The following is a 26263-nucleotide window of genomic DNA, read 5'->3' on the forward strand; positions in this document are numbered from 1 at the left end:
ATGGAGACTGGTAACCAACATATAAATATGAAAGAAAAAAGAATGAAAGTGAAAAATAAAAATTAAAAAAATAAAATTAAAAATTAAATATTAAATAAAAAATACGATTAAATGAAAAGAAATGGCAAAGAGAAAATATATCTGAAACAATTTTGTAGTCTGGGAGACACTTTGCCTAGCAAAATGAGAGCACTGACTATTTTGTGTCATAACAGAGAACTGAAAATTAAGACAGTGTATTTATGAAACCAAGAAGCGGCCTTATTTTCTACAGTAACCAATAATGCCATTCATAATCTTTGTTCAGGCCTTTGTTAACTGTATCGTATTTGATAATAAGACGACTTTCTTCTTGACGTAGTCGCAATGCCCTGTTACCACCTCGCGGGGAGGGTGGAATACGTTGTAGACCACTGAAAGTGAAAGTACATTGTTGTGAGTGACAGTTATTAAAATGATCAACCAGTGGTGCTTGAATGTCAGATTTTTGTATATTCCGAAAATTTTCCTGGATTCTAGTTATTAATGGGCGAATCGTGCTGCCTATGTAAGTTAAATCACAAGGACACCAAATGGCATAGATGACGTAGGTACTAGCACAGTTAATAAAATCTGAAATCTGATGAGTGTGATTATTGATATTAACTGTTGTAGATTTGGAGCAACCCAATTTACATACAGAGCATTTGCTGCAGGTAAAGAAGCCTTTTGGTTTTGAGGGTAGGAAAGTAGTAAAAGTAGTAAAAGGTCTTGGTTGAAGAAAAGAAGGGCAGAGTTTATTCCGGAGGTTAGGTGCCCTCCTGAAGCCAATTTGGGGGTAGTTGGTAATATATTGGTTAAGTGTTGTTCAAAAGTAAGAACCAGAATTTCCTAAGTGATTTATGTATATAGTTATGACCATTATGAAAGGTGGTAATAAAACGAATCAAGTTGTTCTTATTGTTTTTTTTAGGTGTGTTCAACAGTATATTCCGATCCATATTTCTTACTTCATCTCTAATAGTATCTAGGGAGGCCTTATTGTACCCCCTTGATGTTAATCTTTTAGTCATTTCAGAGGATGTGTTGTCATAGTCGGAGATATTAGTGCAGTTAAGCCTTGCTCGTCTGAATTCTCCTTTCGGTATATTTCTAATGGTACTGGAAGAGTGGCAGCTAGTGGCATGGAGAATTGAATTGGCTGATGTCATTTTACGAAAAAACTTTGTCTGAAGTTTGTTATCTTCAACATAAATCAAAAGATCAAGATACTCAATTGAGGAGTTAGAGATATGATAAGTTACATCAATATCCCAAGGGTTTGGTTTGAGAGACTGAATAAATTGTTGAAGAAAAGCTTCTGAACCTTGCCAAATAAGCAAAATATCGTCAATATATCGCCCCCAAAATATAATGTGTTTGATGAAACGTTCTGAGCGATCTGACCAAAGCCAATCATTTTCCACAGCTCCCATCAGGATGCATGCATATGATGGAGCAAATTTTGCCCCCATCGCAGTACCTTTAAGCTGTAAGTAGAAATTGCCATCAAAAAGGAAATAGTTATTTTCAAGGCTAAATTTAAGAAAATCCAGGATCATGGTATTCCGTGTCAATAGTTCCACTGATCTAGTAGATAAGCATTTGTTCACTGCTTCAAGGCCATCATTATGTTGGATAGACGTGTAAAGACTAACAACATCAATGGTTGCAAGAAAAAAATCTGGTTGCTACTCTATGTCTTGAAGTTTTTGCAAAATGTCTTTGGTATCTCTGACATATGAAAATAGATTTATCATAAAAGGTTGAAGCTCTCTATCAATGAGGGAACCCAATTTGGAACATATAGAATTTACTCCTGAGATAATTGGTCTTCCTTTTGGTGGGTGTCCTGTTTTGTGAATTTTAGGAAGTAAATACAAGGTCGGAATAGTTGGGAATTGAAGAAAAAGAGAATTTTTTTCAGAACTAGATAGCATATGATGAGAATGCCAATGTTCCAACAGATCAAACAGTTTTTGTTGTATTTCTATTGTTGGGTTGTGTGTAAGTTTTTTGTAGCATGTTGTATCTTGAAGTTGACGATAGGCTTCCTTGAGGTAATCTTCAGTGTTAAGAATCACAATATTTCCACCCTTGTCTGCCTCTTTTATGATGATATTATTATTAGTTCTTAACTGTTTAAGTGCTTGAGCCTGTTTATTTTGAATATTGGTTGGTAAATATCTCCGACGAGCACAATATCGTTTGAACTCACGTTCTAGATCACGTAGTACTGCTTTTGAAAACCGATCAATAGAGTTGCCCGCCGGAAGAACAGGAGTAAAAGTAGATTTAGTATGGAGGTCAGAAGACACATATTGACTGATATTTAGATCAAGTTCTTTAGCAATAACAGATGATATAACATCTGATTCAGTACTGTTTGAAAGATTACAAAGGAGAGATATATCAGATAAGTCCTGAACTGTAATATCATGGGAAGAGTATGTAGAGGGTAATGAGCTAGAAGAAGTAGGTAGAGAAGAAAAAAAATATTTAAGCTTAAGGTGTCGAATGAATTTAAACATGTCAATTTTGGTTTGAATAATATCCCAAGAGTGGGTTGGACAAAAAGACAGTCCCCGATTTAGAATAGATTGATCAGTTGTAGATAGTTCATAAGCAGATAAATTCACTGTCAAATTTTCTGTAGTCAAGGTAAAGTTGTTTTGCTCCTGGCTCGGGTTTGTATGCCTGAAGTACTTGGGATTGCTTGAGTAATATCTGGTGGTTTCCCTCTTGAGTCTTGCAAGGTTCCCAGGCGATGACGTCTTGCCTCCTCTAAAAAATTCACTTGTGGCCTGGTCAAAGTGCAGTTCAAGGAATCATCTGTTGATTCAACTTCAGATGAAGATGGAGTATCATGACTGATTTTTGGATCCACAGAGAGGTTCAAGTCCTTTATGTTGTCATATTTCTTACTAAACGTATACACTCTCCCGTGTTGATAATCATAAAGATCTCTTCGAAACTTCCTGTTCTTTCTCTGTATTATGTCTTCCTCATATCTATCTATAATACTGTTAAGAATGGCATAATTTTTTGTTGTAATTTCTCCCCAATTTGCTTCTTCTATTCGTTGAGTCAAATTATCAACTTCCTTTCGATGTTTGTCATATTCTTCCTCGGAGATCTCTATTAATTGTTTGATCATATTGATTGATGCTGTTTTGAGGTTAGTTTCCCATTTCTGTAATTGATCTAAAGATGTGGTATCCATGGGTGGGAAAATCAGAATGCGAAGACCCGTGGAATTCGGTCATTTTCCAAATATTTTTTCAGTGAAGCTATTTCCCACCACTTTGATGTTTCCTTTTTTAATGATTTTTCCAAAGCCAAGAACGTGCTTTTAGCAGATAATAAGTTTGGAGTTGCAAGATGAGGGATACTCGCCCCAGTTGGGTTAAAGACCTGTTGCAGTCTTTGATCACGTTGTTCACGTCTATTAATGTGAGAGGACATTATTCCAAAAAATCCAGGCTTGTTGCAGGAGAGAATAGTTAAATCATTTGATAGAGAAGCAAGGCTCCAAAAATTGGAGAAGGTCCAAATTACTATTCTCCTGTGTAAATGCCTTAATTGTTCAGAAGGTAGGGGACTTGACCAGAGGACAGGGACCCAAACGTCCTCTAAAATAGAGTATACACCATCAAAAAGAGGTAAAGCCCCACTCAAAAGTTCTTTAAACAATCAAATTAAAAGTTTATTGCATTGTTATTGCTATCATTGTTTTTGCTTCCAAGCGTTCAAAAATTAAAAATAACTTTTTATCCTTTAGTAAAAGCGACATCCGAAATAACGGGACAAGAAGAAAGGAAAAGAAGCAGCCAACACGTGTTTCGCCCCCTCTGGCATTATAAGCCGGGGCTTTCTCAAGGCTGAAAAACAAAGGAAAAACCTAATGATAATATTAGTGAAGAGAAATGTCGATAGAGATTCAAAGGTCACCGAAATGTGAACAAGAAAGCAGAATATTCTGCGAAAGGAATCACCAATGTTGTGCGGTAGATGAAACCGATACAAAGACGCTGGTCATTTGTGAATAATTTCACTAAAATAAGATAAGGTATCTGGTACTTAAATCCCAAGGAGAAGATAAAAAGGAAAAAAGGGGCAGTGCTGAAAACATATTAAAAGTGAAGCTAGTTACTGAGACACTACAGTAAGAAAGTGATTAAGTTAAGCAAGATGTATCATAAAGATAAACATACATTGATAATATGAATTAATTACATTGTGTGACAACTTTGTGACGGTTATTGAAGCATTTCTATTTTGAATCATATTGCTCATAGAGTGATTAATTAAACACACAAATTAAATTTAAGCCATTGAGGCTTTACACAGGAGAATAGTAATTTGGACCCTCTCCAATTTTTGGAGCCTTGCTTCTCTACCGCGGTCTACCATGACTGGCATGAATCTTGGGGCAATCAAGTTCAGTTCTATATGTTGAAATGAGTGATCACTTTGAAGGGTGGTTTTGATTTTGAATTTCCTTAATCAAGGCCACAAAGAAAGGTTCACAACAGTATAGTTTATTGTTGAGCCCACCTTCGAGTTATAATTGGTGTAGCTTGGTGGCGTACCATTTATAGTTCTCCCGATAAGGACCCTCATAAACAGATGCTCTAATGTACCGAACAGTTTCCTGCACATGCCAACTGATTGCTTCCGTAATTGAGGGGCTTGAGGCAGGACTGACTATAAAGCATTTTCTTCAGTCAGCTGCTCGTCGGTATCTGGCGTATAAATTAAATGCATATTGAAGTCACCCGTCACTAGAATATTCCAGGGTCGATGGGCATATCTTACTTCCGCGATCTTGTGCAATAGTTTCTTAAAAAGTTGGGCTTTCTGCACTTTCCATAGTTGGGCATAAACATTGAATATAACAAAAGGTGCTGCTTGATAATTGTCTCCAAAGCTGAGTTTAACAGGCTGCAGATCATCATTTGAAAACTGCAGTTGCTCTGTGGTTGCACATAGGGCCGTCGAAACATAAATTGCTAGGCCTCCACTAGATTTGCCAGATCTATTTGGTTTCGTGGCACTGATGTGATACAGTATGTAACCTCCTAGGTGAACGGGGTCTATTAGCCATGTTTCTTGCAATATAATTAGTTCATATTTGCAACTGGTTGCTAATGTAAAGCCATCTGAGATGGTACTTTTGGCTCCAGCAATATTCCAGGACAAAATAATTACAGCCTTCTGCTGTTCTACATTTACTGCATTGTGGTTTTGGAGTCAGATGTTCCTTGGTGTGTTTGAGGTGGCAGCAGCCCACCTCCATTCCGCATGGGTATCCTCCAGTGATTGCGGGGTTGCAGGCGCACAGTTACGAACATATTATGGTTCATACACAGGTTTTAACATAATTTCCTCCCTCTCTTGCTGCCTTTTCCATGGCTCTGTCGCTTGCATTCCATGAGCAGATAAGCGTTCCTGGAAGACTCAGGAATGGTTTGCTGTCTTCGAGCCTATGGCCAGTAAGGGAAAAGGGTAGCATGGTTTAGGTGGTATTGAAAAGGCTATCCCCCATGTTTCAAATAGTTTTTTTGCGCGATCTCCAAGTGGTGAGCTTTTGTTCGAAACCCAAGTGGTCACTGCTAGGAAGAAATATCACAGGTATTAGGTCGGTGGATTCTATATTCTGAAGCAGCAGCAACTCTGATAACAGCCTTCCCCTGTTTAAAATATCTTGTTGGCCTGACGTGTAATGCACCTTGTCCTCCGCTCCCCGCCTTCTTAGCATCCTTGGCCTTTGCCTCACCCCCTGCCACCTCACCACCACCACCGTCGCCCTGTTCAGTCCCCCGTCGCTGATGCTGTACACTCTTTGCCATGAGCACCCCTGCACAGCCTTCACCACAGCCACCCCCTTCGCTGCGATGACGCTGCACTTTGCCTTTGACTCCAACTGACTTGTATAGATGGAGGACTCAATTTCTTGCAAAAAACCCTTGCCGAGAAGAGCAGTTTCCAAAGAAGAATCAGGCCAGTGAGGGGTGACCGTCACAGCAGTGCCCAGGTCTGGTAAGGGGAGGTGGAGGCCTTTGTGCTCCGCGCACCAATCATGCGCAGCAACGAAGAATGAGGCCTGATGTAGAAGTGTCCTTCAGTCCTCCTAATTTGCACTACCACAGTCCAGAGTTGTTCTTTTGCAAGGCAAATAGGTTCTCCTCCTCTATGGAGTGGTTCCTTTATTACATTCCACAGGTCATTTTCTTAAACTGAACCACGCCTACAGGAAAATTAATCTCCTTTTGTATCTTTATGACAAGAAGGAGCTGTCCTCAGCCCAAATCATCTATTAGTGTTGTGAGGATTTCTCTGCACTGTTGAGCATCGGTGATCAAACAGAGTTGGTCGTGCAGATCTCCTCCAGTTGTCAGACCTAGAGAAGTAACAAATAGAGTAGATCCATTGTTGACTTAAACATTCATTCAGCTTCAGAACTTTAAAAGTAGTATTTTAGACGTGACACAGTATGATCTTTTGGTTGGGCATAAGAAGCTTTACCATGTCTAACTGATTACATATGATTACAATCCTGACTTGCTACAACACATTAGCAACGTAAGTTAAAGTAGGTGAACAACCAAAATGTCAACAAGTTGTGGCTGTGTATAAGCGGTGCGCACATCCAGAATTTCTATTGTCCTGGATATCGGAAGTTCATGATGGTGTGTCTAATTTAGACAGAATAGAGTGCTCAAGTGGTAGTACACCCAGCCACAGGGTGTGGTACGCTGTTAACCAAAAAGGTCACAGTCCATGTAGGAGAAGAAGAAAACCACGGCACATCACAGGATCAAGGTGAGAACACTTTATTCCTTGGTAACAAATCAGGGCGGAAATCCTCTGGTGTCATAAAACGCACTAGATACATGGTATGGGAACACTGTGCATTTTTCAAGTTTGTATAACAACAGCCGACACGTGTTTCGTTATCCTTGACTTTTTCAAGGCTTACTAGATATTGAACTATGAGATAAAATTTGATAGGACTCCAAAATTTCAAGAATTGTACAGCAAAGTGTACACATAGTAGCATGGAAGCATTCAAATGACATAGACCCTGGTAAGTCTGCAGAGCGTCCGTGCTGTTATGAGCCGAGTGTGTGTGGCGTCGTCCCAGACACGTGTCGGCTGTTGTTATACAAACTTGAAAAATGCACAGTGTTCCCATACCATGTAAGTTAAAGTAGGGGCTGCACTCTGAGCCTTAATGGTTTAGATAAGGTTTTATGTTTTAACCATTTTTTTAAACACTTTTTATTGTATTTCACGTTCAAAAACCAAACCATGAGCCATTATGTCCAAAGACTTGATACATCAGTTTAGAGATATGAAGACGTTTTGCAACTCCAAGCACATCTGCATCACAGAACAGATCTACCTGGGTCTAGGGTTTGGTCACTCGAAAATGCATACAGATTATATTTCTTATGGTTAGCTTTGATGCAGTAATAGAAAATTATATTGAGATAGTTCAAGGAAGCAAACAATAATGAAAGGTACCACATAGTTCCATCCTAGATTGATCAGACTTCCTAGTGGGCATGTTATAGTTAATGTTATAATTAGGCTCACATTTTAAACGTACAGAATCATAGAAATTCAACCATTATAGTTGGAGTAATCTCAAGTAACTATGGCCCTCATTACAACCCTGGCGGTTGGTGGAGAAGTGGCGGAAACACCGCAAACAGGCAGGTGGTAAAAAAAATGAAATTTCGAGCATTGTGGTGACCGCCATGAAAAACCGCCACTTCTCCACTCCGACCGCTGGGCTGGAGACTTCGGTCTTCAGCTCGGCCACCGTCACTACACCGCAGCGGTATCAGGACCCCGCATACTGCCATGGATTTCGTGGGGATCTGTACCGCCACGAAATCCATGGCGGTAGGCACTATCAGTGCCAGGGAATACGTTCCCTAGCACTGATAGGGGTCTCCCGCTCCCCCCTCCTCCCCCAAACCCACAACCCCCCTACACCCCTCAAAGGTGGCAGGACCCCCCTCCTGACACTCCCCCAACATTGACACACACACACAACTACACATACACTCACACATACACACACACATACATGCACTCATACACACAGACATACACGCACACATTTTCCATACACACAACATACCCCCTGCATACATACATGCACTCACACACCCTCTCTACACACGCACACCCCCATGCACGCACACAACACCCCTCCACCCCCTTCCCCTAACGGACGATCACCTTTTCCTGGTCCGGTGATCATCCGGGAGGGAACGGGATTCATGGGGGCTGCTCCGCCACCAGCTCCCCGTCACCAGAACACCGCCACACTGAATCATGGAACGTGTGGGCGGTGTTTGGATGATGTGGCGGTGGAGGTGGTGGTGGAGCCGCCTCCACTTGACCTCCAGTATGGCTGCTGGCGGCTCTCCGTCCGGAAAAGGGCGGAGGGCTACCAGCAGTCATGATCCCCTGTGTGGAAAACCGCCTGCACTGACGGTCTTCAGCACGGCGGTACCTCGGCAGTCTTACGAAAAGACCGCTGAGGTCCAAATGAGGGCCTATATCTCTTGGCCTAAGGTAACTATAACTTGCACCCTCGTCATTGATAATATCAGTGTAATATCTGCAGTAAAAGTTTTGACGAAAAAACTGCAAAAAACTGTGCATGGAGGGGGCATGAGTTATGGTTACCTTAGGGCACAAGTTATAGTTACGTCCCTGTAAACTTTGTTTTCTTTTAAGTGAATTTCTCTGTTTTTTTATTCTATTTCCTAACTTTAATGTCCCTGTAACCTTTGTTTTGTTCAGTGAGTATATTCATTCACTGAAAAAACAAAGGTTGCAGGGCCATTGTAGTTAGGAAATAGAATCAATAAAAAAAATTCACTAAAAAGGTTAGAGGGACGTTACAGGTCGGTCCAGATTTTACATGCACAAAACCATAGAAACTGTTGGTTATACTTATCTCAAGTAACTATAACTCGTGGTCTAAGGTAACTATTACGCCGTGCAGTGTTTTCTCATCAATAATTTTATTGCAGATGTTGCTGGTGTTATATTGTAAATTATTTCATAGAAGATGTCATTACTGATGTAGTGTGTAGAGTAGGTAGCAATGTTTGGCAAGGGCGCGAGTTATAGTTACTTGAGTTATATGCAGCCAACCCCCTTAGACACCCAAACCCGCGCCACGCACAGACTTCGGCTGAGTCCAGAAATGGCTGCCAACACTTCCTGTTTGAAGTGTTGGCAGCTAAGTATACCTCAGCATGAAATCTGTTGGGCCCGTGCAGGATCCGTGTCCCTAGATATATAATTTTGTTTTTTATTTAATTATCCCAAAATTACTGAACGTATCTATCTATCTATCTATCATCCTGTGAAGTGACTCAACAGTTGTTTTTTTGTTGTTTTTTTGTAATTGTGTGTTCTAGTATAGAAGTATATCAACAGTGGTCCACATTAAAAAATGCCAAGTATTAGTTCTAACAGCTTAAAGGGAATAATAACATAGTAACATCTTGTGTACAGTATGTAATAATATAATTAAAAATAGGCCATTAGAATTCAAATTTCAAAATAGCATCTATAATAGAAAGGCTATCAGGGCAGCTGTATCCCTTACAAGTAAGGATACACAATTTCAGCGCTGGAGAATCCAGGTGAGCTGTTTTTCATTGTTTCCATGGGAAGTGTAGCATCATAATTAATTGTGAGTTACATATCAGCAACAATTCATTGACTAATACCAGTGATCAACCTGTTTGTCAATGACTTAACCCACTAAACAATTCAAGGCCACTTCACCTCTAATGTATCTCGTTCTCATTTCTCTGCCGTAGCGTATGGGGGCTATCATTTGATTTATGTGCCAAATTGAGTAGAGTAGTGTCCCATGAGGTAAGGAGTGTTTGATTTCGGTGGCAGATTGAAAGTCTCTGGGGTGAACGAAACCTCAGTGCCAGAGATGGTCAATAATGATTCCTCAACTCTTTCTTTTGCATAAATGGGAGAAGTGTTTCACATTTTTGGTACTGACCTGACCATTCTTTACGTCTTACTTTTGAATGCTATGACTTCTGTTAGTACTTTCATGTAGCAGGTAAGTGGTGATGCGTCTACGGGGCACATGCTGCATTATTTTTGTTACTTTATTGTCCTGACTTAATGGTTGTAGGAAAGTCCTTTTTTTTTGCCTGATCACCCCCATTCTTTCTGGATAGGTACTGGTGGTTACTGACTCTTGGCTGTGCCCTGGGTACTGCTTACCAGTCCCAGGGCCAGTGCTCTGTGTAAAATGGATATGCAAATTAGGCTAATTATAATTGGCTAAGTTAACCTACCTATAAGTCCCTAGTATATGGTAGGGCATGTAGGTTTAGGGACCACAGCATAGGTGGTGCACACCTAGGTGCATTGCTGAGGTGCCCAGTGTCATTTTAAAAGCAAGCCTGCCTTGCTGGCTGCTTTTAAAATAAAGTTATATGCAAATTCGACTTTGGAATTAAAGGTACTTCCAAAGTCTTAAACTACCTTATTTTTACATATAAGTCACCCCTAAGGTGTGCCCTATGTGCCCCTAGGGCTGGGTGCCATGTAACTATAAGCAGGGACTTTATAAAAATAGATTTATAAGCCCTGGTGAGGTAAAAACAGCCAAATTCGTTTATCCCTCATTGAAGTAAATGGCCTTCATAGGCTAGAATGGGCAGACTTTATTTTAAATTTTAAAGTCTCCTTAAATGTTACATACCAAGAATTTGGTATCAAATTGATTGTTATAATAAATCCCACAACTTCCAGTTGTTGGATTTAATATAACCAGTTCAGGTAAAAAGTTTAGACTTTACCTAAAAAGTTGCCAATTTCAGCTCTGCATTGTTTTTGCTGCTGTGCTCTGATTGGCCAGCCTGCAGCAGCTTCTGCCAGGCTACTTTAATGAGGTGTGAAGTGGCCTGGCTTCACACAAAGGAATGTGCTTGGGGGAGAGAATCTCCCCTCAGCAGATGGTGAGGCAGGAAGGGGGAGGGCTGCCAAACTGGTCTTCAAAGGCAGAGAAGGACATTTGCAGCACCCAGCAACACCCCCACATCCTGCAACCCCAGACAATTAGGTGCCCCCTTGATTAGATTAGGAGAGGGCAGGAGAGGGGTGTGTTTATGATTTTTAGCCACACCAGTGGGTGGGCTCAGCCAGATGTAACCTCCAAAAATCAGATTCATCCATGTTGGATTTTTAGAGACTGTTGCCTTCTGGGATGGATTTTTGCCACACTTCCCAGGAAGTGGTCATCACAGGGGGACGACCCTGTCCCTGATTGGAGAACCAGGGCCCCCCTGCTTTTCACCCAGGAGCAAGGATAAAACTGGCAGACCTGCCCCCACACCTCAGATCCCCTCCAGAATTCAACAAGAAAGGAACTAAAGAAGAAGAAGGACTGCCCTGCTGGACCCCTGGCCTGCACCTGGACCCTGCACTCAGAAAGACTGCACCAGCTGCACACTTGGGCTTCACCACAAGAAGGACTTTGCCTGGCTTCAACTGGTTCAAGGAGGGACTCCCTGTTTGCTACAGGTGAAAAATTGCTATCCAGAGTCCCCTGCACCAACTCCTGAAAAAGTGACCAGCTGACCACTGTCCAGTGGCCAAAAAGGAGTTTGCGCCAGGTGCATTCTGGGAGTTGAAGTCCGCACTTCCCAAGGACCATCACAGAACTTCTGGACCCTTGGGGTGAGCTGTGGACCCCAAAAGAACCTTAAAAGAACATCTGGGTGAAGCCCCAGAAGTTTGGAAAAGATTGGAGAATTTTTGAAAAAAAGCTCCATAAAGTGACCGACCCGACGCAGAAATTCTAGCCGGCTTGCCTCAACCACGACCCGGCCTGACTTCGTGGTTCGTCCCGGTAAAGAAAAACATCCAAAAAAGAGACTAAGTCCGAAGGTAAAAAGTTGACCGGGACCTCCCAGCCATCGTATCCGAGAAGGGCTCCACGGACGTCGGATCAAGATCCAGGTTTACCCCGGTCGAAGGATTTTCATCTCGAAAAAACGACTAAGTCCGAAGGTAAAAATCACCACCGAGGAAACCGACTTCGCGTATCCGGACAAGGGCTCCAGGAGGTCGGATCCAACTGGCAGGTTCGTCCCGTGGAAGAAAAACATCAAAAAAGAGACTAAGTCAGAAGGTAACTTTTTAACCGAGGCCTCCCGCGACTTGTAGCCGAGCAGGGCTCCATCGCGGTCGGCCTAAAAGTTTGACTTTGCCCCGGTCCTGGTGCAACCAGATGACCCGATTGGCGCTTTTTGTTTCTAAGCGCTAGAAAATAATAATACTTTAAAAATTCATATCTCCGGTTCCCCTGAACCGATTTTAATCGTTTTTGTGTCATTTTAAAGATAAAAATATAAGCTATTTTTATAAATTGGTTTTGGATTTTTAAACTGTTTCCTGTGTTTTATTTAATTACTGTTTTGTGATATTTGAATGCTTTACACTTTGTCTCCTAAGTTAAGCCTTGACGCTCGATGCCAAGCTACCAAGGGTAGAGCTGGGATTAATTTACTGACACCTAACTGTACCTATGTGGAGGTTTGTGGCTTGTTGCTAGGTGTAGGTACCTACCTGCCCTACCAATAACCCATTTTCCAACAATGGTATTTTATATTTGCTTTTATAAAGCTCTGTACTACACCTACAGCTTTTACCTGTTTGGCCAAATTCTTATCGCTGTACTAGTCATGGCAACTTTGAATAAACAGCCAAGAGAAGTTATTTGTCAAACTTCAGATGGTTCTGATCTGACATAGCTCTTAAAAGAGTGTACTCAGGGCTTTATGAGCAGGAATCAAGAAAGCTCTACTGCCTTCTTTTTTTTTATAAGAAGATACTTCTATCAGTACCCTGATCTGGGAAATACAGTGCGAATATTTGGTATTTGGAGATTGTCATTGAATGAAGTACATAAGCACTCTGGGAAAGACTGGAACTGGTGCAAACAGTAGTGGCTGGGTGAACTTTGTGAGCTGGTAACATTGTTTCTGGGCCACTTTATATACTTTTGAGGAATATTTTTCTTTTGGATCCAGCTGTGATGAATTGCCTTAGTCAAGCCAACAAAGGCACTCACTCCCCCATATGCTATCACCAGATAGCAGCAATATAGGATTCTGCATGCCACGCTTGGTTAATGACAGCAGGGTGATGATATTGAAAAGATTGGGGGTCCAGTGAAAGGGTGGCATTACAATTTCATGTCAAGGGCTTTTCCAGTAAAAAAGTGATTATACCCAAGATTTGACTGCCAAAGTAGTGGGCACTACAGTTGCTTGCTACCATTAATAATCATCTTAGTGTTCTCACTGCCATCGAATTTGATGAATTGCCTTCCAGTACTATCTCTTTCGTCCCTAAAGTGCTACAGATGTGAACTCAAAGCAAACCCATATGAAAGAGATGGCCACTGCAAGCACAAGAGTGTAGAAAAGAACACAAAAAGGAAAGACATTTACTGACATTAAACGTATGTGGGCAACTAAAAAGCAAACAAGAAAAAAGGAAAGACATTTACTGACATTAAACGTATGTAGGCAACTAAAAAGCAAACAAGAAGTGTAACTTGGGTGCAAAATTATACCCAGTGATACACTGAAGAATAGTTCAGGAACTTATACATCTCTTGAAATGAAAGTCATAGAACCTAGAGATGTGTCCATCAGAATGATAATCTCTCCTCAGAAGGCTTTGGAATATACCAGTGTGTCTGCAAGATCACTTTTGAAGTAGGCTGATCACTATTATAATTAGTTGGATGTTTAAATATACCAAGAATAGTCAATGAATTATGTGATTGTACATTTATTTTTAAAAAGAAACCCCCCTAAACTTCGTAAAGTGATATATTATCACAATACTAACGTGATACAGAGGGGATGGTTACATGGGCATGGAAATAGTGAATCTCTGAATGATCTTTATTTGAAGGTGAATTCTGCTAATAATACATAATGTGAGTGACCCAGAAAAAAAAAACTACAGTAGAATGATATGGCTGGTATGACGGTTTTTATCTTTATTCAGTCTTCAGTTATAACTACTCTTCTCTTGTTCACTTCTAAGCATAGTGCAAAAGATGCATTTTCCTGAGGTTAGTTGTTAGATATGCGTGTATTAAACACTGCATCCCATCCATAAACCAGATGTCTTCTCCTATTCTGTCAACTGACCCACAAGATCTATTGACTACATAGTACTTCAAACCTCCCAAACAATCAATCTATCAGAAGTAGCAGAATTCCCCCACATTTCGCAAAGATCATTGTATGAGAAGTATAACAGTGTCACATGTCTCCAGCAATTGAAGATGATAATGTTAGTTTATTACCCAAAATTCCACATTTGCCTAAGGACCAGATGTACGAAAAGACCGATCGCAAAAAGTGGTTGCTTTTTGGACACAGAACTTTTGTGACCAGTCTTTTATTTTACACTGTGATCTATGTACCAGTGGGTTGCATCTCAAAATGTCTAGTTGCAGAACTACCTACTTAATGAGCATTCATTAGTGAGAAAAACACCCTGTAAAACACAATATTCTTTAATCACTTACTTACGAATTAGCCTCATTCATCTGATCTACACTATTATTGATTAACCTTGATGAACAGTATCCGTACCCAAGATATATTGAACATCAAAAGTATAAACTTGCAGCCTGATTGCTCACTAACTAAAGTAATAAGACCCAAATATTTTTCTTTGTGAATACTTCTTTGAGAGCTTTGTGATCTGTCTATATGGTGAAATCTTTTCCCAATACAACATATTTAAATGTATTGATGGATCATACTACTGCTAAGCTTCTTTCTCTGGGCAGTATAATTGTTTTCAGCATCCATCCCTTAATGCTCTTGAAGGTCGTCGTCTAAACATAGTCCACATTCTGTCTTAGAATGGAACCCAAAGCTTTACAATCCTGCACTCATATTCCAGGTTACAATTACTCAATAATTTTTTTTAATGCCTTGGGTTCTTCAAAATTGGTATTCTATTGGAATATATTATTCTTCCTGAAGTTGCAACAAATTCTTAGTTACATTTTGTGTAACATTTTCCATCCAAAGAAATGTTCTGTATTTTTAGGAATAAGCATTCTATCTGTGGTCTCTATTAAGCATGGCTGAGGTTTCATCCTGCTCCCTAAGATTGAGTGGCCCAAGTCCTCGCTTTCAGTATGATGATTAAGTTCTATCTAGTCCCCATAAATAAGCATTTCATCCTTGAAGAACAGTACCTCTGCTATACTGACATTATAGCACTTTGAAATACAGACGCTGCAGATGCTAAGCCAAATGAATGGCATGCTCTCATTTGTGTAACAAAAGAAGAATCTTGTGATTCTCTCATGCAAATGGTAATATGAAGAAGGTAAACCAAAAGCTGTAAATATCTAGCCGCATGAAGTAGCGTAGCCATTTCACCTAAATTAGGTTATGGAAATCTATTAACTGTCACATTTTTGTTTAGTTTTCTCAGATCTCTTGATTGCCTAATGTAACCACTGTTTTCTTCAGTTATTACAACTGGGCCCAGCCATTCTGTGTTGTACCATGTTTGTTACACAATCTTTTAAATTTCTTACTGATGATTCCCCCAGTATCCCCATCATCGCCTTGGCCTCAAGTGGGCTATATTCGGGTAGGAGGGTGTGGTCGCTGATATGGGCTCTCAACACATGTCGGAGCTGCAGGAATTCATGGAACTGTGGTTGGGCCAGCGCATATGTTTCTTGAAGTTGCTGGAAGGATATCATGTTCGAGCTTTGCCAGATATCTCCTACCGTTGTAATGCCTATTGTTAGAAATAGGGTCTTTGGTTGGCAGTCAGGTTACCCCCTGTCCATGCAAGGACCCTCACTCTAGTCAGGGTAAGTCACACACAATCCAAATTATCCTATCCTGTGCCCACCCTCTGGTAGCTTGGCACTGAGCAGTCAGGCTTAACTTAGAAGGCAATGTGTGAAATATTTGTGTAATAAATCATACAGTACCACAATATAACACCACAAAAATACACCACACAGTGTTTAGAAAAATATATAATATTTATCTGGATAAATGCAGGTCAAAACGATTAAAGGTGAAATAAGCAAATGTAGGGATATCACTGGAAGTGATATCAAGTGTCTTTAGAGTTAAAATGTTACTGTAAAAGCATTAAAAAGTGTCTTAAGTTCTCCTAGAAGCAACAAGTGTCTCTTGCAGGGCAAAGTACCTGGTTTGAGTTGAAAAATCCTCGCAAGGGACCGCAGAGGAGGAGATTTGTGAAAAACGGTGAGTGTGCTTCGGTTTCGCCCATTCACACATGGACTTGAGGCCTTATTTTCCATGCGGGGAAGACGTTGCGTCGATTTCCGGCGCGCGGACTTGGATCCTCTTCGGGTTGCAGGATTTTCAGACTCCCCGGGGGCGATGTGTGGAATCCTGGGCTTGCGAAGCAAAGTCACAGCGGCTTCGTCGATTCCCGTAGGCGATGTGTGGAATTTTCTTCTGCATGGGAGGCGCTGCGTCGATTCCTCTCAAGAAGTCAGGCGGCGTAGTTCTGAGTCGACTTGCCCTCCATCCTCCCAGCCCAGGAAGACCCATTCAAAATGCAGATGTATGCAAGTAAGGCTGAGTATCCTGTGTTTGGGGTGTGTCTGAGTGAATGCACGAGGAGCTGTCAACTAAACCCAGCCAGACGTGGATTGTAAGGCACAGAAAGATTTAAGTGCAGAGAAATGCTCACTTTCTAAAAGTGGCATTTCTAAAATAGTAATATTAAATCCAACTTCACCAGTACGCAGGATTTTGTGTTACCATTTTGGCCATACTGAATATGACCTTCCTACTCCTTTCAGATCAGCAGTTACTACTCAAACAATGTATGAGGGCATCCCCCATGTTAGCCTATGAAGGGATCAGGCCTCACAGTAGTGTAAAAACGAATTTAGGAGTTTTACACTACCAGGACATGTAAACTACACAGGTACATGTCCTGCCTTTTACCTACACAGCACCGTGCTCCAGGGGTTACCTAGGGCACAACTTAGGGGTGACTTATATGTAGAGAAAGGAGAGTTTTAGGCTTGCCAAGTACTTTTAAATGCCAAATCGAATTGGCAGTGAAAACTGCACACACAGACCTTGCAATGGCAGGCCTGAGACAAGGTTAAGGGCTACTGAAGTGGGTGGCACAATCAGTGCTGCAGGCCCACTAGTAGCTTTAAATCTACAGACCCTGGGCACATATAGTGCACTCTACTAGGGACTAATAAGTAAATTAAATAGCCCAATTGGGTGTGATCCAATGTTACCATGTGTAAAGGGAGAGAGCATATGCACTTTAGCACTGGTTAGCAGTGGTAAAGTGCGCAGAGTCTAAAAACCAGCAAAAACAGTATCTCAAAAGTGGAGGGAGGCAGGCAAAAAGTTAGGGATGACCATCCTAAGGCTATCGTGTCTAACACCTATGATATCCCATTTCGAGAACCCTTCTAAGTTGGCAACCTCCCGTAACCACTGTCCGGAGTCAGTTGTGTGATTCGGCTCTACCACCCCGACAGCTTCTGGGAAACCCTCCATTCATGGAAGACCTGACTAGTGATTTCGGGGATGGTTGTAAGGATTGGGTTTTCATATAGCATATTCAAAGGCTTGAAAACCCTATTATGTATAGCTCAAGCTGATAGGTGGGGTCATCTCACCCCCAGTTAGCCATTCATTAATGATGAGGTAGCGGGCAGTGTAAGAAGCTGGCTCTGTATATACTATCTCAAAATGAGAGATAGTGTGCACAGAGTCCAAGGGTTCTCCTTAGAGGTTGATAGTGGCAATAATAGATAATACTAATGCTCTGTTTGTGGTAGTTTGGTCGAGCAGTAGGCTTATCAGAGGGTAGTGTTAAGCATTTGTTGTACACACACACAGGCAATAAATGGGAACACACACTCAAAGACTTAATTCCAGGCCAATAGTTTTTTATATAGAAAAATATTATTTTCTTAATTTATTTTAGAACCACAAGATTCAGAATTCAAGTAAATACATAAATACATAAATTGTAAGGTACTTGGCATAGGTAAATATGGAACTTTGAAGTAAAACAGTAAGGTACATAGTTGTGGCAAAAATGCCAATAAGCTATTTTAAAAGTGGACACTGCAAAAATCAACACTTCCTGGGGGAGGTACAAGTTAGTTTAGCAGGTAAGTAAAGCACTTACAAGTTTAATCTCCGGGGCATAGGCAGCCCACCGTTGGAGGTTCAAGACAACCCCAAACACCTAGCACCAGCAACACAGGGCCGGTCAGGTGCAGATGTTAAATAAGGGCCTAAATAACATAGGTACCTATAGAGACCAGGGGTGCTCAGGTTCCAGTCTGCTAGCAGGTAAGTACCTGGATGCGTCTCTGTACCGGTTCTTTGAGTCTGGAGACAGACCGGTAGGGCTGGGGCCAAGTCAGTTGTCGTCTCTGCTGGGCTTTCAGGTCAGCAGTCCTTCTTGTTGTTGCAGGTCATCAGGAATTTAGTTTCCTGGGTTCAGGTTACCCCTAAATTCTAAATTTAGGGGTGTGTTTAGGGCTGGAGGGCAGTAGCAAATGCTACTGTCCCTGAGGGTGGCTGCACCCTCCTTGTACCTCCTCCCTTTAGGGAGGGGGGCACATCCCTAATCCTACTGGGGGTTTTCTTCCAAAGCAAGATGGAGGATTTTCTAAGAAAGGGGTCACCTCAGCGTAGGACACCTTAGGGGCTGTCCAGCTGGAGGGTGACTCCTCCTTGTTTTTCTCGTTATCTCCTCCGGACTTGCTGCCAAAGTGTGGCCTGTGTCCGGGGGGCAGGCATCTCCACTAGCTGGAGTGCCCTGGTGTGCTGAAACACCAGGCTTGAGCCTTTGTGACAAGGAACAAAGCCTGTCCTGGGTGGAGGTGCTTCACACTTCCCCCTGCAGGAGCTGTAACACCTGGCAGTGAGCCTCAGAGTGCACAAAGGCACTCGCCCCATGTGGCCAGAAACCAGTCTGGATGTGGCAGCCTGGCAGAAACCGGTTCGGACAGCTGAACACCATCTGAAACACCTCAGAAAGCCTGCCATTCACAAGTCACCAGTAGATGACGCCTGGTACAAGAGGCAGACCATGTTTGAAGGGGAGCCCCCCGACCCACCCTACGAAGGACACCATCTAAGTAACCCCAGTCCATGGTGTCAAACGCCTTCTTGAAGTCAATAAGAAGGAGGGCCAGTGGAGAGCGGAGCTCGGACCTGTGCGCAAAGGCCACGTGCAACCTCCGTAGACAGTGTCTAGTACTGTGGGTGGGGATAAAGCCGCATTGATCCAGATGAATCAAGTATTGTATAACTGTCTTTAGGCGGGCGGCCAGTATGTGGGCGAAGATCTTAATTTTGCTGTTTATAAGTGATATCGGTCGATAGTCTGCGCATGATGCAGAGGGGGGGATGGGACTTGTGCAGCACGATTATCGTGACCTGGTCCAGGTCGGAGGAGAAGGCCCCAAATGCGGCAGCAAAAGGTCCCGAAATTTCTTATAATATTCTGCCAGGTTATGGGGTTGTCTAGTCTCCGGCTGACCAAAGTGTCGGCATGTCCACCTCATTTAACAACGGCATTTGATGCTCTACCGTGAGTCTGGGCACTGCTGTGGAAAGGGTAGTGTAGTACTGGGCAAACCTGTTCGCTATGTCCTATGGGGCCGTACAAAGGAATCGCTGATCATCTAATATTTCCGGGATCACGCGCCCCATGCTTGGTCTTGTCGCCAGCCAGTAGAGAAGTTTACTGTTTTTGTCCTCCCCAGCCATAGACCCGGGCTTGGGAGGCCCGCCAGATCTGCTTTGCCTCTTCCAAAGAGGGATTTCTGAGTTCTTGGTGTATCATCTCCAGCGAACTCCCCCCCCCCCCCCCCCCCCCCCCCAGGTCCTAAGCAGCTCACGCTCCTGCTGGAGTGCCCGGGTCTCTAGGGACTCGACCCAGGCATGCCTCTCTCTCCCCCGCAGTCTCAGGAGGTCCTTGGCATGGGCACGAATTGCGGTCTTGCACGCGGAACAAAGCGCAATGTGTGAGTGGACCAAGCCTTCGTTGTCTTGGAAATAATGAGTGATCTTACTGTGAAGGTCTGTGCAATATGTCTCATCCTGCAAAAACCAGGCATTGAGCTGCCATAGAGGCCTTAGTCCAGAGTCGGAGCAGCCAATTGTCAGGGAGACAGGAGCGTGATCGGAGAGGCCCCGGGCCAGGACCTCGTTGACCATAGACAAATCCGGCGCTGGGGCGAGGATCAGGTCATTGCAGGCCTGGGAGTGGTGCGCTGCTGAGTTATGAGTGTACTGCCGGTGGTGAGGGTGCCAGGTCTGCCACGCATCGCAAAGACCAATGCTGGTCATCCACCTGGCAAAGGATCAGGAGCGTCTCCTGCGCACATCAGATATGGGGCCTGGTAGTGTCTAGGGACGGGTCCAGGACCACATTCATGTCCCCGCCGAGGAAAGTGGGGCCTCAGGCATTTGAGTCAGCAGTGTGGTAATGGTGTGGAAAAATGTATCTAGGTCTGTCGGGGAGCATATACACTGAGTAGGTTGATGTTGTGGCCATCCACCTTGCCCGCCAGTGCCACAAACCTTCCCTGTGAGTCCGACCACTCCTTTTGCAATACCAGGCGGTAGCTATGGTGTAAGTGTACCGCCGCACCCCTAGCGTATCCTGAGTGGTCTCCCCGGGCAAAACCATATCAGGGCAAGAACATGCAGGTTGCTCCTATTAAGTGTGTCTCCTGGAGGAGTAGAACCGATGGACAGTGGTGTTGCGCCTGGCACAGAATAGCTGTCCATTTAATTTTATCCAAGAGACCATTGGCGTTCCATGAGAATATATTAGTGGAAGCCATGAGGCACTAGGGAGAGAGGGGATCCCATACCCGTGCGTGCCATGGGAGGTCCGGGGGGTTCTTTGCTCAGGGGGTCTGTATGGATAGGGATCGTGCATGTACCCAATGCTTGAGGTGTCGTAGGGCACCCTTCCGCTTGTGACGTCAAGGGGTAGGAAACAATGAACAAACAGAAATATAGCAATGCAGTCTTGTAACGGTAGAACCCTCCCAACTCCCCCCTCCCTATACTTCCCCTCCCAACTTGAAGAAGCGTCTGCCGGCCATAAATCCCCATAGGAACCAGAAGAAAGAAGGAAGAAAATAAAGATGAGTCTCTGTTGGCATAGAGTGGTGGACCCCTCCCATAGATCGGATCACCTATATCTGCTGCTGGCGGGCCCATACAGTGTCCATTGGTCTCATTTCTGATGGTCAGATAGGCGGGATCTGGCTCAACCTCTCTGACTCATCTGGAGGCTGCCGCCCAGGCGCCACCGACTCACGGGAGGTGTCCCGCCGCCCCGGGGGTGTTGGGGAGGGATGGCTTCCCCATGGGAATGGGAGGCCCTCCTGGACCTTCGTCTCCTGCACCCAGAGCCAGCCGGTGGGTCTCCAGAATGGCCCGCCCCCCCCAGCTGCCCTCCCAAGTGCGTTAGCATTGGCATCAGCCCGGAGCGGACGCTTATCCGTGGCCCACTCCCACGCCGCCTCTGGGGTGTTGAAGAAGTAAGTTTGACCGGCATGGAGCATTTGAGCCGGGCCAGGAACAAGAGCATATATTTCAGTTGTAACACCCTTAGTTTCTGCTTGACCTGTTGTAGGAAGTTGGCTCTGTATATACTATTTCAAAGTAAGAAATAGTATGCACAGAGTCCAAGGGGTTCCCCTTAGAGGTAAGATAGTGGCAAAATTAGATAATTCTAATGCTCTATTTTGTGGTAGTGTGGTCGAGCAGTAGGCTTATCAGAGGGTAGTGTTAAGCATTTGTTGTACACACACAGGCAATAAATGAGGAACACACACTCAAAGACTTACTCCAGGCCAATAGGTTTTTATATAGAAAACTTTTTATTTTCTTAGTTTTTTTTTTAGCACCACAGGTTCAAGATTTGAAGTAAACACATAAAATGCAAGGTACTTTACACAGGTAAGTTAGGAACTTTGAATAAAAGCATTATCATATATAGTCTTTGTTAAAATGGCAATAAGCTATTTTAAAAATGGACACTGCAAAAATCAACAGTTCCTGGGGGAGGTAAGTATTGGTTAGTTTGTCAGGTAAGTAAAACACTTACAAGTCTCAGTTCCTGGGCATAGGCAGCCCACCGTTGGGGGTTCAAGGCAACACCAAAGTTACCACACCAGCAGCTCAGGGCCGGTCAGGTGCAGAGGTCAAAGAGGTGTCCAAAACACATAGGCGCCTATGGAGAACAGGGGTGCTCCGGTTCCAGTCTGCCAGCAGGTAAGTACCCGCGTCCTCGGGGAGCAGACCAGGAGGGTTTTGTAGAGCACTGGGGGGGGACACAAGTAGGCACACAAAACACACCCTCAGCGGCACAGGGATGGCCGGGTGCCGTGTGCAAAGCAGGCATCAGGTTTTAGATAGGATTCAATGGAGGGACCCGGGGGTCACTCTAGTGGTGCAGGCAGGCACAGGGAGGGCTTCTCGGTACAGCCACCACCTGGGCTAGGCAGAGGGACCGCCTGGGAGTCACTCCTGCACTGAGGTTCGGTTCCTTCTGGTCCTGTGGGCTGCGGGTGCAGTGCTTGTTCCAGGTGTCAGGTCCCTTGTTACAGGCAGTCGCGGTCAGGGGGTGCCTCTGGATTCTCTTTGCAGATGTCACTGTGGGGTCTCGGGGGTTCGTCTCGGGCTACTCATGGGGTTGCAGTCGCCGGGAAGTCCTCCCTGTGGTGTTGGTTCTCTGGATCTCGAGCCGGGGGCGTCGGGTGCAGAGTGTGAAGTCTCACGCTTCCGGCGGGAAGAGTGAGTTCTTTGGAAGTTGCTTATTTGTTGCAAAGATGTAGCTGTTTTTGAGCAGAGCCGCTGCTCACAGGAGTTTCTTGGTCCTGGGGGTCAGGGCAGTCCTCTGAGGCTTCAGAGGTCGCCGGTCCCTGTTGGATGCGTCGCTGGTTGCAGGTTTTCGACTCTGGAGACAGGCCAGTAGGGCTGGGACCAAAGCAGTTGTCGTCGTCTGTCGTCTCTGCAGGCTTGTAGGTCAGCAGTCCTTCTTTGTAGTTCAGGTTGCAGGAATCTGATTTCCTGAGTTCTGGGGTGCCCCTCAATACTAAATTTAGGGGTGTGTTTAGGTCTGGGAGGGCAGTAGCCAATGGCTACTGTCCTGGAGGGTGGCTTCACCCTCTTTGTGCCTCCTCCCTGTGGGGAGGGGGGCACATCCCTAATCCTACTGGGGAAATCTTCCAAACTCAAGATGAAGGATTTCTAAAGGCAGGGGTCACCTCAGCTCAGGGCATCTTAGGGGCTGTCCTGACTGGTGGGTGACTCCTCCTTGTTGCCGCCAAAATTGGGGGCAGTGGCCAGAGGGGCGGGCATCTCCACTCGCTGGGATGCCCTGAGGCGCAGTAACAAAGGGGGTGAGCCTTTGAGGCTCACCGCCAGGTGTTACAGTTTCTGCAGGGGGAGGTGTGAAGCACCTCCACTCAGTGCAGGCTTTGTTCCTGGCCACCGAGTGACAAAGGCATTCTCCCCATGGGGCCAGCAACACGTCTGGTTGTGGCAGGCTGGCAGAAACTGGTCAGCCCCACAGTAGAAGTCGGATTAGTATTCAGGAGGCATCTCTAAGATGCCCTCTGGGTGCATGTTACAACAAATTGCACACTGGCATCAGTGTGCATTTATTGTGCTGAAAGGTTTGATACCAAACTTCCCAGATTTCAGTGTAGCCATTATGGAACTGTGGAGTTCGTGTTTGACAAACTCCCAGACCATATATTCTTATGGCTACCCTGCACTTACAATGTCTAAGGTTTTGTCTAATGTCTTAGACACTGTAGGGGCATAGTGCTCATGCACATATGCCCTCGTCTGTGGTACAGTGCACCCTGCCTAAGGGCTGTAAGGCCTGCTAGAGGGGTGACTTACCTATGCCACAGGTAGCGTGAGGTTGGCATAGCACTCTGAGAGGAGTGTCTTGCCGACTTAGTCTTTTTCTCCCCACCAGCACACACAAGCTGTGAAGCAGTGTGCATGTGCTAAGTGAGGGGTCCCCAGGGTGGCATAAGACATGCTGCAGCCCTTAGAGACCTTCCCTGGCATCAGGGCCCTTGGTACCAGTTACAAGGGACTTATCTGAGTGCCAGGGTTGTGCCAATTGTGGAAACAAAGGTACAGTTTGGGGAAAGAACACTGGTGCTGGGGCCTGGTTAGCAGGGTCCCAGCACACTTTCAATCAAAACTTAAAATCAGCAAAGTCAAAAAGTTAGGGGGTAACCATGCCAAGGAGGCATTTCCTTACACCTGTTCATAGGAGTGTCTTTTAGATTGGACCACCTGGAAGTAGTCCGGAAATATCAATATCTTCGCATGTCGGCATTGGATTTCCAGTTGAGCTCTTGCCTCTCGAAGGATGGCATCCCTGTCTCTGTAGTTCAGAAAGCGAGCAATGAGCGCCCGGGGCGGCAGTCTAGCCGAGAGGGCCCTGTGTGCCCGATGGAGAACCAGGGTGACAGTTTGTTCTGGTGCATCCATGATTTGAGCCTGTCTTCAAGGAAGACAGAAGGGCCCGGGCCTTCCAGGGACTCCAGGTACCCCACAAAACGCAAGTCGTTCTATCTTGAGCTTTTTTCAGCATCGTCCGCACGCTGTTGCAGTTCGTGGGTGTGCGTGAGGAGGCCAGGCACCTTGGCCTTATGGTCGCGGACCTCATCTTCCACTGTAGAAACAAGCGTTTCTGCTTCCGCAAGTCGCGCAGATTCATTCTTAAGGTCCTGCCTCATTAGGGACTTATCCACCCTTACTTCCTCTATTTAATTCTCAACCTCGGCCTGGGATGACTGTATGGCCTGGAGGATCTTATCAGTATCGGCATTACTGCTCTCGGCCTGGGCAGCGTCTCCAGAAGACGTTCTCCCGGAACCCTCGGCTGGGGCCGCAAACTTATCAGTGAGGGTCAGAGAGCACGAGGCTTCATTTGTTTATCTCTCCTCATGATGCTGAGAGGCCATTAACAGGTAAAGTAACCTGTGCGGCGGTCCTCTATAGTACTGTGAGGATCGGGGGTGTTTTTGTCTCCGGGGCAACACTGCTAGCCCTCCCCCAGAAGGGGGCCTTCGGTCATCCCAACAGACTCCCAACAGACACCCATGGATATCGGTTGCCCCCGGGCACGGGCCAGGCAGTACGTCCTGTCTCTGGGGGCATGGCACACCTCCAGTGGTCACTTGTCGCCCCTGCCCTGGTCACCCTGGGACCCCCGCATGCCACCAGTTCACGGCCAGTCCGGCCCAGGGCCCCAGGTCTCGATCTTCCTGTCCTCTCCCAGATGGTGTGGACCAGGGCCCCAGCTTCATGCTGTCCGGGTCCAGTGCCTCCCGCCGGCGTCAGCCTTCTCCGTGCCTTGAATGGTACCGGTCTGCGTCCAACACCTCTCAGGGCCTCGGCCGCCTCCACTCCATCGTCAGCCAGCCCCTCCGTTCACCGCCGCGGCCTGGTCCATGTAAATGCTGGCGGGGGCGGGCCCACACCATCACAGCCCACCTCAGCCCCTGTTTGTGGTAGCTGGGGCCCGATCCCCGCTGGCTCCCTGGCCGCCCCCCGGAACTCTACAAAGGAGCGCCCCCCCCCCACAGTACATGCCGTGATGCTGCCTCACCTCCAGGTGAGGCCGGGGGCCCACCTCTACAAGCCTTGGCCCCCTCCAACAGGCCACGTGGGTCCCAGTCGCAGCCGGGGCTAGCGCCACTCAGGGCCTCAGCGGCTCCAGCACACCACCATGGCCCAGTCTATCGGTCGTGGGCAGAGGCAGCCTGCGCACACCACATTCACCAGGGCCCAGCCCCTTTCAGGCCAGGACTGCTGCTCCAGAGCCGACCCGGATCACCCTCCGACCTCGTATGGGAAGGGGCCTCACCATGTCGCAGGCTCCCGAGGATCTTCACGGCCTTCCTGCTCGGCCGGCAGAGGGGCGACCGCCGCCCCTTCAGGCCACCAGTGGCACTCCGATCGTGCGCCCCCAGGCACCACCGCTTCGCAGCTTCCTGGGGCCCAGGCCCAGGCCGTCACGTCCAGTGTCTTCAAGTCCCTCGCGTGCCCGCCATTTTGTCTACACCCACCGTTCGGATCTCGCCGTGTCT

General features: G+C 45.3%; 1 protein-coding gene across 2 annotated transcripts in view; it reads left to right on the plus strand.

Moving 5' to 3' along the window:
• The window catches only part of METTL15 (methyltransferase 15, mitochondrial 12S rRNA N4-cytidine), a 759979-nt gene that overhangs the window by 275486 nt on the left and 458230 nt on the right, over positions 1 to 26263 (plus strand). The gene's annotated exons all lie outside the window — the stretch shown is intronic.

Source organism: Pleurodeles waltl, chromosome 3_1, assembly GCF_031143425.1.
Source record: "Pleurodeles waltl isolate 20211129_DDA chromosome 3_1, aPleWal1.hap1.20221129, whole genome shotgun sequence".
Classification (NCBI taxonomy): Eukaryota; Metazoa; Chordata; class Amphibia; order Caudata; family Salamandridae; genus Pleurodeles; species Pleurodeles waltl.